The 13756-nt window shown below is 43.5% G+C and overlaps 1 long non-coding RNA gene across 2 annotated transcripts in view; it reads left to right on the top strand.

Moving 5' to 3' along the window:
• Window positions 1-13756, top strand: part of LOC106504246 (uncharacterized) — a 63484-nt gene that overhangs the window by 28739 nt on the left and 20989 nt on the right. For both annotated transcript variants that reach the window (XR_014818044.1, XR_001299329.3), the window contains exon 2: window positions 6565-6671. This is a non-coding gene — a long non-coding RNA (uncharacterized LOC106504246). The remainder of the gene's footprint in view (window positions 1-6564; window positions 6672-13756) is intronic.

Here is a 13756-nt window from a genome sequence, read left to right as displayed (position 1 = left end):
TTCTCCTTTTGAGAAGGACATCTGTGGGAGTTCCTGTCATGGTGCAGCGGAAGCAAATCCAGCTAAGAACCATGAGGTTGCGGGTTTGATTCCTGGCCTCGCTCAGTAGGTTAAGGATCTGGTGTTGCCGTAAGCTGTGGTGTAGGTTGAAGACGCGGCTCGGATCTGGTGTTGCTGTGGCTGTGGTGTAGGCAGCAGCTGTAGCTCTGGTTCCACCCCTAGCGTGGGAACCTCATATGCCAAGAGTACCGCCCTAAAAAGCAAAAAAAAAAAAGAGAAAAAAAGAAGAAGGACACCTGTCACATCGGATCAGGGCCTGCCCTGATGGCCTTACTCTCACTCAGTTCTCTCCATAAAGACCCCGTCTCCAAATAAGATCCTTTCCGAGGTAGTGGGGTTAGGACTTGAGCATATGAATTGGGAGGGGGATATCACTGAGCCCATACAGCTTCGGACAGTTATCTAGGCGCTAATCACAGCAGAGAGCTGTTTCACCCCTAGGCCTGAGGAGATGATCAGAACCCAGAGAGAGAGGAGCTATGTGGAAACAACTGTCCTGCGGGAACCAGGGTTTTCAGTAATAGGACTCAGCCAACAAGCAGCAACCGGCAGGGATGGAGCTTCAGAGCGGAAGGAATGAATACGCTGACCTCACCCACCTCCCACCCTTACTTTTCCTCCTGCCAGTTCCTCCCATGGACCAAACCAGCTGGAAACCAGAGAATGAGGCAGTGGACCACTCCAGACCAGCCAGCCTCCCGGGGCCCTCCGCAGGGTACAGAAAGTTAAAGAATGAACCTGAAGTGATAAGCAGAAGCCATCCAATAGATTGTCTATTAAAATTCATAAAGTCAGCTAGGGAATATGCAAGAGTTCCATGTATTTTTCACTACATATTTGATTTATTTATTTTTCTTTTTCAGCTGCACTTGGGACATGTGGAAGTTCCTGGGCCAGGAATCCAAGTGAGACCTGCAACCTACACCACAGCTGCCGCAACACACTGGGCGGGGGATGGAACCAGAATCTCCACAGAGACAAGCTGGGTCATTAACTCATTGCATCATAGAGGGAACTCCCTCCTATATGTTTGAAATAACTCATAGTAAAATTTTTAAAAGAAACATACAGTATATTGTGATGGGAAGAAAAAAACTACACGTAGTATAATCACTACCCATGTTCTGAAGGATATACTCAAAAATTCAACCATGTTTTTATCTCCCAGTTGGGGGTTAGGGAGAGTTTTGATTTTTACTTTCTTTTATAAGTAATGTATGTCACACCAAATTATGGTGTGACCAGGTTTTTTACAGGGATGGAAAGCAGCAGAAAGATAACACTGCTGCAACTATAAGAGATGTAGGTAGAAGAAGCATCTCTTGGAGTAAACAGAGAAAGATGTGGGAGTTCCCTAGTGGCCTGGTAGTTAGGGTTCAGCACTTTTACCTCTGCGACCAGGGTTCAATCCCTGGTCTGGGAACTGAGATCCCACATTAAGCCACTGCACACCACAGCCGGAAAAAAAAAAAAAAATAGAGGAAGACTTTTGGAAAAAGGCTTAGGGTACAGAAGGGTTTGCTTATGGTGAAGCAGTTCCAGAGATCAGAGTACAACAGTTGGAAGATGAATGGGGAAAAGAGAATGTATCATAATATGGAACTCAAACCAGAGGAGAAGAGGATACAAAGGGCGTGCATTTTGGGCAGTGGCCAAACATTCTGGGGGTTATATATGAGGCAGTGAAGAATTAACTACCTTCCATGTTCTAAATGGAACTCTGATGAAAGTTATTTTTAAACCCCAGGTGTCAGAAGCCTGACCACACTAGCCATCACCAGTCTTTGCTGAGGGCTCTCTCTGGAATGTGTGTGAAAATCTCTCACGGAGTCTTCCAAAAAAAAAAAAGAAAAAAGAAAACTTTCCCAGGGAGCACCAGAACACTCAGGCCTCCTTTGATGGGGTATGAACATAGCTGAGATCAGTTCTCAGAGTCACCATCGTAAGATTTTCTATATGACTTCTGAGATGTCGTAGTAGGATCTCTGTTTTTATATTGCTGAACAGATGTCAAGTTTTAAGTTCAATATGAAGGTTACAGCATAAATTCCATATGCCTTTGTAAGTTCTGTGACATGGTAAATAAAGTAAAAAAACAGCATCTACACATATGCTATAAAAGTCTCATATCAGTTTTCATCAGTAGACTAATACTAACGTACCAAGCATGTGCAAACATGTAATATTAGAGCTTTCCAACTCAAAAAAATACTCAGCTTTTTCTCAGACTAACAATGATTGTATTCCTCAGAGAGCCATGAATATGTAAAGTTTGAAGTTTTTATGTCCAACTGCTCTTAAAGTTATTTGAGGGCAGAAAAAGGTCAGCAGAATTTTTAAAAATCATTTTACACAAAAACAGCTGCATTGGTTTACTCTAACATCCCCCAGCTATGAAAAAGAAAGAAACCTGCCTTGCTTAAACCTGAACAGCATGACAATACTTAAGAAAGAGAGCAAGAACATTTTTATATTGCAGTGCCAGCTCACCTTTGATCATTTCTGGTTATCTTTTAAAACTGTTTTCACTCTAAAGATTTTGGCTTCTCATGATAAATAAAACTGATTTGAGAAAATAGCTTTTTTTCTGAAATATGGGTTGTCCCAGGTAAGAGAAAATAGACGCTCAAAATATCATGATTTAATTTTATATTTACCTTTCCTGCCAGTCTAAATATGTATACACAAAAACTAGGAGTAAAATTTAAAGAAAGAGGCTGAAAAGAGTTCCCATTGTGGTGTAGCAGAAAGAATCCGACTAGGGGAGTTCCCATCGTGACTCAGTGGTTAAGGAATCTGACTAAGAACCATGAGGTTAAGGGTTCGATCCCTGTGGGTTAAGGATCCGGCGTTGCCATGAGCTGTGGTGTATGTTGCAGACATGGCTCGGATCCCACGTAGGCTGGCGGCTACATCTCCAATTAGACCCCTAGCCTGGGAACTTCTATGTGCCACAGGAGCAGCCCTAGAAAAAGCAAAAAGACAAAAAAAAAAAAAAAAAGAGAGAGAATCCAACTAGGAACCATGAGGTTTTGGGTTCGATTCCTGGCCTCACTCAGTGGGTTAAGGATCGGTGTTGCCGTGAGCTGTGGTGTAGGTCACAGATGTGGCTCTGATCCTTCGTTGCTGTGGCTGTGATGTAGGCCAGGAACTTCCATATGCTGCGAATGCAGCCCTAAAAAGCAAGAAAAAGAAGAAAGAAAATGGCTGAAAGACCATTTCTAAAACCTAATTAAAGTTCAAACTATTCTCACACATTTTAAAATTAACCTTTCATTCGTCACCAAAATAGTTATCTTGGCTTTGGGTACGAGCCTCCTTCTAAAGCTCTCAGGCCTGTAGAGAAGTTTAGCTGTGCATTGTCATTACATTCTCATAAACAAAATGGCCCAAAATATGGTATACTTGTTCATTACCAGTGATGGATTTCTCGGATAATATGCAGATTTCCACTGGATATAAGGAAACCCATATATTGACATAGGTAGATATTCAATATATTATATTGTGGGGGGAGGGCATTGGAATGATGTCCTTGAAATTATTTGCCAATAAAATTTAAGGAGGAACACTTAAAATGGTGAAAATAGTAAATTTTATGTTATGCATATTTTACCACAATAGAAGTTTTCCCAGGAAGTTCCCTTGTGGCACAGTAGATTAAGAATCTGGCATTGCTGCAACTGTGGTGCATGTCACAACCATGGCATGGGTTGGATCCCTGGCCCTGGAACTCCACATGCCCAGGATTCAGCCAAAAAAAATTTTTTTTTCCCAAAAACAACACGTTATACAAACACTATATATATAGTAACCTTTGTAAGAGATTACTTTTCAACCAGATATATATACATAGTCAATCATACTTTAACAAAGCTGGGGGGAAAATGCAAGGGGAAACTACCAGAAAAATATGAGACAAATGTTTATGTACGTTGAAGAAGTTCTGGTATTGCCTTGAATAAATCATGCAATTGCATCAAACACTTTGATTATGGTATGGCAGATCTGTATATCTCATGCTCAGTAAAAGCAAACCTGAAACGGCTAGTCAGTGTAAGAAATCAGGCCCCCATCAGATTTCCTATTAAAGAAGTGTGATTACAGTCACTTGAAAAAAAGTAATACTTCCTCATTTTTAATTTCCAGAGTTGAGATGTATCTATCATCCTAGGATTACACAATGTTAAGAAAGGAAAAACATTTTTACAAATAAAGAATACTGATCCCAGGTGAGACTAAAGCGTGTGCCCCAAATCACCTGTGCTGCTCCAGACGGGGGGCTCAGTCATTTTGCCAACAAACATGTGTTTAGTGCCTAATGTGTGCCAGGTGTTGTGGCTGTTGGGACTATGAGGATGACCAGGGCAGGGGGACTCTGGCCTCGGGGAAGTGCATGTCAAGCTCCGTGGTATCCAGGTAACAGACCTAAATGGATGATTGTGGCGTTCCCATCATGGCTCAGCAGAAACGAATGCGACTGGCATCCATGAGGATGCAGGTTCAATCCCTGGCCTTGCTTGGTGGATCTGGTGTTATCCTGAGGTGTGGTGTAGGTCACAGATACGGCTCGGATCCCATATTACTGTGGCTGTGGCATAGGCTAGTGGCTGTAGCTCTGATTGGACTTCTAGCCTGGGAACCTCCATATGCCGTGGGTGTGGCCCTAAAAAAAAAAAAAAGATAGACTAAATGGATGAGCATGGAGTAATATGATGATTGCAGTTACACAAGTGTGCACTCACTTCTCTGGCAGTACTGTCCCAAGGATTCTTGATGAGAAGAGTAGAAAAGAATTCATAAGAGGTTACTGTTCAACCAGATTTCCATTCACTAGGTGAACCAGGAATAAAAAGGCGGTGTCAAGCAGTAAGAAGTTTAGCTTCACTGCTGCACTCAGGATGAGGGCATCTGAGATGGGTGGGAAGAAAGAATAGAAAAAACATGCAGCTCGGAGGGAAGGCAGGACTCCAGATGTCTAATGACCTTGTGCTAAAATCTGTGTATTTTATTCTGGAAGCCAGGAAGGCAAGACATTCGAGCCAGAGATAGGACTTATGTTTTAGAAAGATCCACAGTGGGCCGGAGGATGGATTATAAAGGAAGAAATTGGAGCCTTCGAGGCCCATCACAAGACTCTGGCAGTGGTCAAGTCACTACTTTTATTTTCCTTTTCCGGCTGAGACCTTGGGGCCATGACTTCTCACCCTCCTATATGAAGCTGAGATGTCAAACGGGACAACTTAGTGTTGCCGTTCAGTCTTGACCAGTCATTGGCTTCTCTTGAAGCTTACGCACCATTCCATCCTTGTGCAGGAGAGAACATTCCTTTCACTTACCTTCAAACACATCAAAGTGTCCTGTCTCAATCCTGAACTTTCCTAGCGTGTGTTCAATAGCGTACAAAGGGGAACGAAGAGTACATGGGTTTGTATCTGAAAGTATAGATCTGGAAGGCATCTGTGAAGTATGAAGCCATAGATAGAATCAAATTGCCCAGGGAAACATAAACAAGAAGAAAAGAAGCTTAAAGGGTGGACAGAGGATATGAGACCAACAAAAGAGACTAATGATGCCAAGATATCTGGGGGTTTTTTTGTTGGTTTTTTGTTTTTGTTTTTGTTTGTCTTTTCTAGGGCCACTTCCACAGCATATGGAGGTTCCCAGGCTAGAGGTCTAGTTGGAGCTGTAGCCTCTTGCCTACGCCACAGCCACAGCAACTCAGGATCCGAGCTGCATCTGTAACCTACACCACAACTCATGGCAATGCCCGATCCTTAACCCACTGAGTGACGCCAGGGATCGAACCCACAACCTCATGGTTCCTAGTCAGATTCATTAACCACTGAGCCACAACAGGAACTCCATGCCAAGATATCTGATGCTCACCTGGTATGATCCACAAGAGTAGCCACAGGTATAAAATTTCCCAAAGCTGTACCAACAGACAGGTTACTCATATGTAATCCGACATTCAGCTGCCTCACTGACCCCAAATGCTTCAGTCATCTAGGGTCAATCTGCACTTCAGGGTTAAAATTAGCCTGTGTTCTTTGGCCACAGAATGAGGCTTGTGCTGCATGGGGCGGGGGGCGGGGAGCCAATGGAAGTACCCTTACCCTTAGTCTAGAGGGTACTTTGACAGTAGCTATTAAGATTTTAAATATATCTGGAGTTCCTGTTATGGCTCAGTGGGTAAGAAACTGGGCTAGTATCCATGAGGATGAGGGTTCCATCCCTGGCCTTGCTCAGTGGGTTAAGGATCCAGCGTTGCCATGAGCTGTGGTGAAGGTCAAAGACACGGCTTACATCTGGCATTGCTGTGGCTGTGGTGTAGGCCAGCAGCTGTAGCTCTGATTTGACCCCTAGCCTGGGAACTTCCATATGCTGTGGGTGCGGCCTTAAAAACAACAACAAAAAAACTCTGAGCCATGATGGGAACTCCAGATGCTACTTTTTTTTTAAAGATATGTTGTTCATTTGTTCTGGATCTTATATTAACAGATAATACCAGAAGATTTCAGCATAGCAGATAAAATACAGCAAATTCTAACCAGCAAAGGTTTTTGTGACAAGTGAGCCCATTCCAAGAACATAGATGACTTCATCAGGTAATTACATTTCTCTTTTCCTACATGTTTACATTTCTCTACTGTGACACTTTCAGATTAGAGATGTAAAGGCTAATAAGCAGTAAAGGTGCTACCTGGGAGCTATCGCACAGCGCCTCCAAGGCACGAAACGGTATTTGGTGTAGAAGATGGAGGCTCATTGGCTGCAACAGAATGAACATTTTCTTTACAAACAGTGGTAAAGAACAGTGTGAGCCTGGGAAAACCTCTGCAACAATGTCTGTTGTGGTGTGTGTGCTCTTCCCCACCAGAACCTCCCCCAACTCCCATTCGTAGTTTAAGAGTAGTCTCAAGAATTTGTGTCCGGATTTCCCATTGTGGCTCAGCAGGTTAACAAACCCAGCCAGTATCCATGAGGATGCAGGTTCCATCCCTGGCCTCGCCCAGTGGCTTAAGGATCTGGCATAAGCTGTAGGGTAGGCCAGCCACTACAGCTCCAATTTGACCACTAGCCTGGGAACTTCCACATGCTGTGGGTATAGCCCTAAAAAAGAGTTTGACTCTTCAAAGTAGCCTGTAAGGTAGAAGACGCATAATACATGTACATGCAACTTCTTTTCTCATTCATTCTTTGTTGAAAATAGCTTAAGTATACATTCACTTAAGTATACATTCACTTAACAAACATATCTGGTTATCATTCTATCTGGTTTAAGTAGTATAATAACTCGTTTTGTGGTCTGAGGCAAGTTCTACATACCTGAAGTAAAGAAGGGTATCATAATTAGAAGTGATGGTACTTCTGACACACAGAGAACTCTACCCAATATTCCGTAATAATCTATGTAGGAAGAGAATCTGAAAGAGAATGGACGTATATAACTGAATCACTTTGTTGTATAGCAAACATTATCACAAATTTGTAAATCAACTATACTTCAGTAAAACTTTTTTAGAAAGAAAGAAAATACACTGGAAACTATATCTAGTCACTTATGATGGCACATGATAATGTGAGAAAAAAGAATGTATGTATGTATGTGTGACTGGGTTACCTTGCTGTACAGCAGAAAATTGACAGAACACTGTAAACCAGCTATAATGGAAAAAAATTAAAATCATTTTTAGGAGTTCCCATCGTGGTGCAGTGGTTAACAAATCCAACTAGGAACCACAAGTTTGCCGGTTCAATCCCTGGCCTTGCTCAGTGGGTTAAGGATCTGGCATTGCCATGAGCTGTGGTGTAGGTCACAGACTCATCTTGGATCCCGAGTTGCTGTGGCTGTGGCGTAGGCCAGAGGCTACAGCTCCAACTAGACTTCTAGCCTGGGAACCTCCATATGCCACAGGAGAGGCCCTCAGAAGGTAAAAAGACAAAAAAAAAATCGTTTCTTAAAAAGCTCCCCAAAATAAATAAAAAGATAGAAAATGTCAGAGTTCCCATTGTGGCTCAGCAGTAATGAACCTGACTAGTATCCACATGAGGATGCAGGTTTGATCCCTGGCCTCGATCAATGGGTTAAGGATCTGGCTTTGCTGTGAGCTGTGGTGTAGGTCGAAGATGAGACTCAGATCCTGCATTGCTGTGGTGTGGGCCGGCAGCTGCAGCTCCAATTTGACCCTTAGTCTGGAAACTTCCATATGCCACAGGTGCAGGCCTAAAAAGACAAAAAAAAAAAAAAAATTAAAAAAGAAAATGTCAGTAAAAATCTGTTTCTAATTAGGCAAAAAAAGAAGAAATACTGTGCAGCCAAAATCTAAAAAACAAAACTCAATATGCAGAAATATTAAAAGATATACCCGACATATCATTAAGTGAAAAATGATGATACGCAGATTATATTAAATATGCTACCATTTGTGTGAGGAAAAATAATGTATAAACTCACATCTTTACAAAAAATGCTTGATGAAATTCCTTGTGGTACAGCAGGTTAAGGATCCAGAATTGTCACTGCTGTGGCTCAGGTCACTGCTCTGGTGCAGCAGGTTCCATCCCTGGACTTCCACATGTCACAAATGTGGTCAAAAAAAAAAAAGCTTGAGATATCTCATAAAGGATACTCAAGAAGTTGGTAACAGGAGTTCCCGTCGTGGCACAGTGGTTAACGAATCCAACTGGAAACCATGAGGTTTCAGGTTTGATTCCTGGCCTTGCTCAATGGGTTAAGGATCCTGCGTTGCCGTGAGCTGTGGTGTAGGTTGCAGACGTGGCTCAGGTCCTGAGTTGCTGTGGCTCTGGAGTAGGCCGGTGGCTACAGCTCCGATTAGATCTCTAGCCTGGGAACCTCCATATGCCATGGGAAGCAGCCCTAGAAAAGGCAAAAAGACCAAAAAAAAAAAGAAAAGAAAGAAAAAGAAATTTATAAAAAAAAAAAAAATGAAGTTGATAACAATGGAGGCCTGAATAGCTAGGAAACTGAGGTGAGAAGGTTGCTTATTTTTTTACTGTATACCTTTTTTTGCTTTCTGAATTTTATAGCATGGATATGTAATATCTGTTCAAAAAATAAATAATAAGGTATCTCCATACTGATCTCCATAGTGGTTGTACCAGCTTACATTCCCATCAACAGTGCAATAGGGTTCCCTTTTCTCCACACCCCCTCCAGCATTTGTTACTCGTGGGCTTATTAATGGTTGCCAAGGAGGAGGGGGAGGGAGTGGGGTGGTTGGGGAGCTTGGGATTAATAGATACAAACTATTGCCTTTGGAATGGATTAGCAGTGAGATCCTGCTATGTAGCACCGGGAACTATGTCTAGACACTTATGATGGAGCATGATAATGTGAGAAAATAGAATGTGTACATGTATGTGTAACTGGGTCACCATGCTGTACAGTAGAAAAAAAAATTGTATTGGAGAAATAACTATTAAATAAATAAATGAATAATAAGCAATTACATAAGATTTTTTTTTAGCTGTGCCCCATGGCATATGGAAGTTGCCAGGCATGGGATCAAACCCGTGCCACAGCAGCACTGCTGCAGTGACAACAGCAGATCCTTAACCCACTGAGTCACCAGGGAACACTAAGAATTTATTTTTAAGCAAGAAAACATTTACAAGAGCTCCTGTTGTGACTCAAGACCCGACATTGTCTCTGTGAGGATTCGGGTTGGATCTCTGGCCTTGCTCAATGGGTTAAGGATCTGGTGTTGCCACAAGCTGCAGCATAGGTCACAGATACAGCTCGGATCCTGTGTTGCTGTGGCTGAGGTGTAGGCCAGCAGCTGCAGCTCTGATTCAACCCCTGGCCTGGGAACCTTCATATGCCATAGGTGCAGCTGTAAAAAAAAAAAAAAATTTACAAATGAGATGAAGAAAAATGTTTTGATTAAAATGTCTCACTGTCCTGTCCTATAGAGAGGGAGAAATCTCGTAATAACTCCAGGGATTCTTAGGGGACAGCAGGGATTAACATCTCTCCCTGTCACATCCTATTCTGGAATCTTGATTTTGCTGGGTTCTGAGGCTCAAATCTTGAGTATTGCCTTCTACATATGCTACACATCACTGTGAATGGTAGCAGCAGTCACTGGCTCTACTTCAGGCTGTTTTTTCCTTTAAAGCTCCCTGCCCTCATCTTAGAGCTCTTTACAAAGCCCTCTTTAACAGTAACACAGGAGTTCCCATCATGGCTCAGTGGTTAACGAATCTGACTAGCACCCATGAGGATGCAGATTTGATCCCTGGCCTCGCTCAGTGGGTTAAGGATCTGGTGTTGCTGTGAGCTGTGGTCTAGGTTGAAGATGTGGTTGGGATCCTGTGTTGCTGTGGCTGTGGTACAGGCCAGCAGCTACAGCTCGGATTCGACCCCTAGCCTGGGAATCTCCATATGCCGTGGGTGCAGTCCTAAAATTTTAAAAAGACAAAAACAAACAAACAAACAAACAAACAAAAAACCCAGTAACACAAATGCAGAGGTATTTTCTATTTCCAATTAGCGCACAATCAAAAACTTTGGTGAATCAGGAGTTCTCGTCGTGGCGCAATGGAAATGACTCCAACTAGGAACCATGAGGTTACAGGTTTGATCCCTGGCCTCACTCAGTGGGTTAAGGATTGGGTATTGCCATGAGCTGTGGTGTAGGTCACAGACGCCGCTTGGGTCTGGTGCTGCTGTGGCTGTAGTGTAGGCCGGCAGCTACAGCTCTGATTAGACCTCTAGCCTGGGAATCTCCATATGCCACAGGCAAAAAGACAAAATAAAAAACAAAAAAACTTTGGTGTATGAGTCCCAGCTGTCTCTATCCCAGCAGTCAGCCACAACCACCAAGTCATCCAAAGCTCTGAAACTACAGGTCACCTCTATCAGCATCCTGTTCTTGTCCTTCACTACCCTTTCCTAGAGACCTGTCACTACTGAGCCTCTCTGAGGTGTGGCCAAGTCACAAATCGAAGTCCTTGACTCTTGTCCTAATCCAATATCCACAGTTTCTGACAGTATGCGGCCTCCTCCAGGGCCTCCATTATTGTCTAGCTGCCTGCCCTGCAGTACAGGCCCAGCCTGCAGGGGATCTTCTCCCAGCAGAGGCACCAGGATAAGAACATTGGATCAATCAAAGCATGCCTGCCAAGGACCGTTCAAGAATTCTGTGGCCGTAGAGTCCACGCTCCTTTCCATGGTCCTCTCTCACTAGCTATTCCTTCACCTCTGGAATTCCTCAGCCTGGATCTCGCTCGGAAACTCAACACAATCCTACCTACACAATGCTTTCTTCCGCCCAAAACTTCCCTTCTTGAACTATAGCTTCAAGGACCATCTCATGTAGTTTCAATCAGTTCTCTGACTTTGGAGTCTTGTTCAAAAGCCAAAATATCCCATGCAGGTTAATTTACTAAATAGTTGGTTAAGCATGGTACTCCCAGCAAAGATGTACTCCTGGCTTAGTTCTAGAGCCAGGACTGAATCCAACATGCATCTGGTACTGCACCAGAGTTCAAAACCACTCTAGTCAGGATCCCAAAATACAACTGAGAAGTCAGTCACCTGGACATCCGCCAGTCCTCCAGCCTGCAGGGTTTACTCCATAGGTTTACTTGGTACTGTGATACTTGAACTCAAATGATTCAAATACAGTCCCATGTTTGGTAGGACATCTAGGATGTCGTCTCCAAATTCTCTGGGGATTCTTAAGAAAAACCTATTTCTTCTCAAGTCTTATTCTAATGTCCTACTTCTGCTAAATTCTCATGCCATCCTGTACAGCTCTTTCCACCTCAAAATCATGGTTTCAAAGCATCCTACCCTTTCGCCTTTAATTTTTGTCCTTCAAACTTACTAATTCTAGATCCCCTGCTCTGGCTATTTTTGACCTTATGGGGCTCTTTAATCTATTGGCCTGTTTTTTCACTTCCATCACTGCCCTCATGGTCTCACCTCCTTCCTTATTCATCTTAGGTCCCGTAATCCAGCACAACTCCCCTGAAAATATTCTTAACCCCCTTGCCCCTTTCTTCTTTGCATGTGCCTGGAAAAACCCCAACCCTGACTAGACCCCTACATATATATCCCATGACTGCATGTGAGTAGCCTCCATGATGGCAGAAAGTCACACAACCACTGATTGTTGTCACATTAATTTATGACCACAACCCCAGGTACAGAATTAATACTGCCAGAGGATCCTCCTATACAGCCTAGCAAATTCCCTTACACATTCTTGGGAAGGACTACTTTAGACTTTCTCCTCTGTGCTGACACCTCCAACACCCTTGCTTCACTCCCTCTCAGCTGATGGTTTTACTTTATGCTTCACTGAAAACATTAGTGTAATTATATAAGAATGTTCAAGAGTTCCCTGGTGGCACAACAGGTTAAAGATCTGTCGTCGTCACTGCCATAGGTCTCTGCTATGGTATGGGTTCAGTCCCTAGCCCAGGAACTTCTGCATGCTATATTCACAAACTTTGTGCAGCTGGAACTAACATAGCATTATAGGTCAATCATACTTCAATTTAAAAAAAGGAGCGGGGGAGAATTCCCGTTGTAGCTAGCGGGTTCAGGACCTGATGTTGTTTCCATGGGGATGCGGGTTCAGTCCCAGGCCTCATTCAGTTGGTTAAGGATCCAGCGTTGCTGTAAGCTGCAGTGTGGGTCACAGATGTGGATCGGATCCAGTGTTGTCATGGCTGTGGCATAGGCCTCAGCTGCAGTTCCTGGTTAATCCCTAGCCCAGGAACTTTCATATGTGGCAGGCGAATCCATAAAAAAGAATATTCAGGGAGTTCCCTTCGTGGCGAATCCGACTAGGAACCATGAGATTGAAGGTTCGATCCCTGGCCTTGCTCAGTGGGTTAACGATCCGGCATCGCCGTGAGCTGTGGTGTAGGTTGCAGATGCAGCTCGGATCCCACATTGCTGAGGCTGTGGTGTAGGCTGGCGGCTACAGCTCCAATTCGACCCCTAGCCTGGGAACCTCCATATGCTGTGAGAGCCCAAGAAATGGCAAAAAGACCAAAAAAAAAAAAAAAAAAGACCAAAAAAAAAAAAAGAAGACAAAAAAAAAAAAAAAAAAAAAGGAGTTCCTGTGGTTCCAGTGGTTAACGAATCCGACTAGGAACCATGAGGTTGCCGGTTCGGTCCCTGCCCTTGCTCAGTGGGTCGACGATCCGGCATTGCCGTGAGCTGTGGTGTAGGTTGCGGACGCGGCTCGGATCCCATGTTGCTGTGGCTCTGGTGTAGGCCAGTGGCTACAGCTCCAATTCGGCCCCTAGCCTGGGAACCTCCATGTGCCGCGGGAGCGGCCCAAGAAATAGCAACAACAACAACAAAAGACAAAAGACAAAAAAAAAAAAAAAAAAAAAAAAAGAATATTCACATGGAGTTCCGTTGTGGTGCAGCGGGAATGAATCCCTGGTCTTGCTCAGCAGGCTGGGGATCTGGCATTGCTGTGAGCTGTGGTATAGGTCACAGACGTGGCTCAAATCCGAATCCCGTGTTGCTATGGCTGTGGTGTAGGCTGGCACCTGTAGCTCCAATTGGACCCCTATCCTGGGAACTTCCATATGCCATGGGTGTGGCCCTAAAAAAGCAAAAAAAAAAAAAAGGAGTATTCACAAATAATTTCAGGCATATTATAGAATCAAGAAAATTACTACATTACTGTTGTTTGGCATC

The sequence above is a fragment of the Sus scrofa genome, chromosome 10 (assembly GCF_054392235.1).
Source record: "Sus scrofa isolate SSC_HxYL_T2T_F1_AM1 chromosome 10, Sscrofa_HxYL_maternal_Yorkshire_Landrace_v2.0, whole genome shotgun sequence".
Taxonomy (NCBI): Eukaryota; Metazoa; Chordata; class Mammalia; order Artiodactyla; family Suidae; genus Sus; species Sus scrofa.
This window is presented reverse-complemented; position numbering and strand designations above follow the sequence as displayed.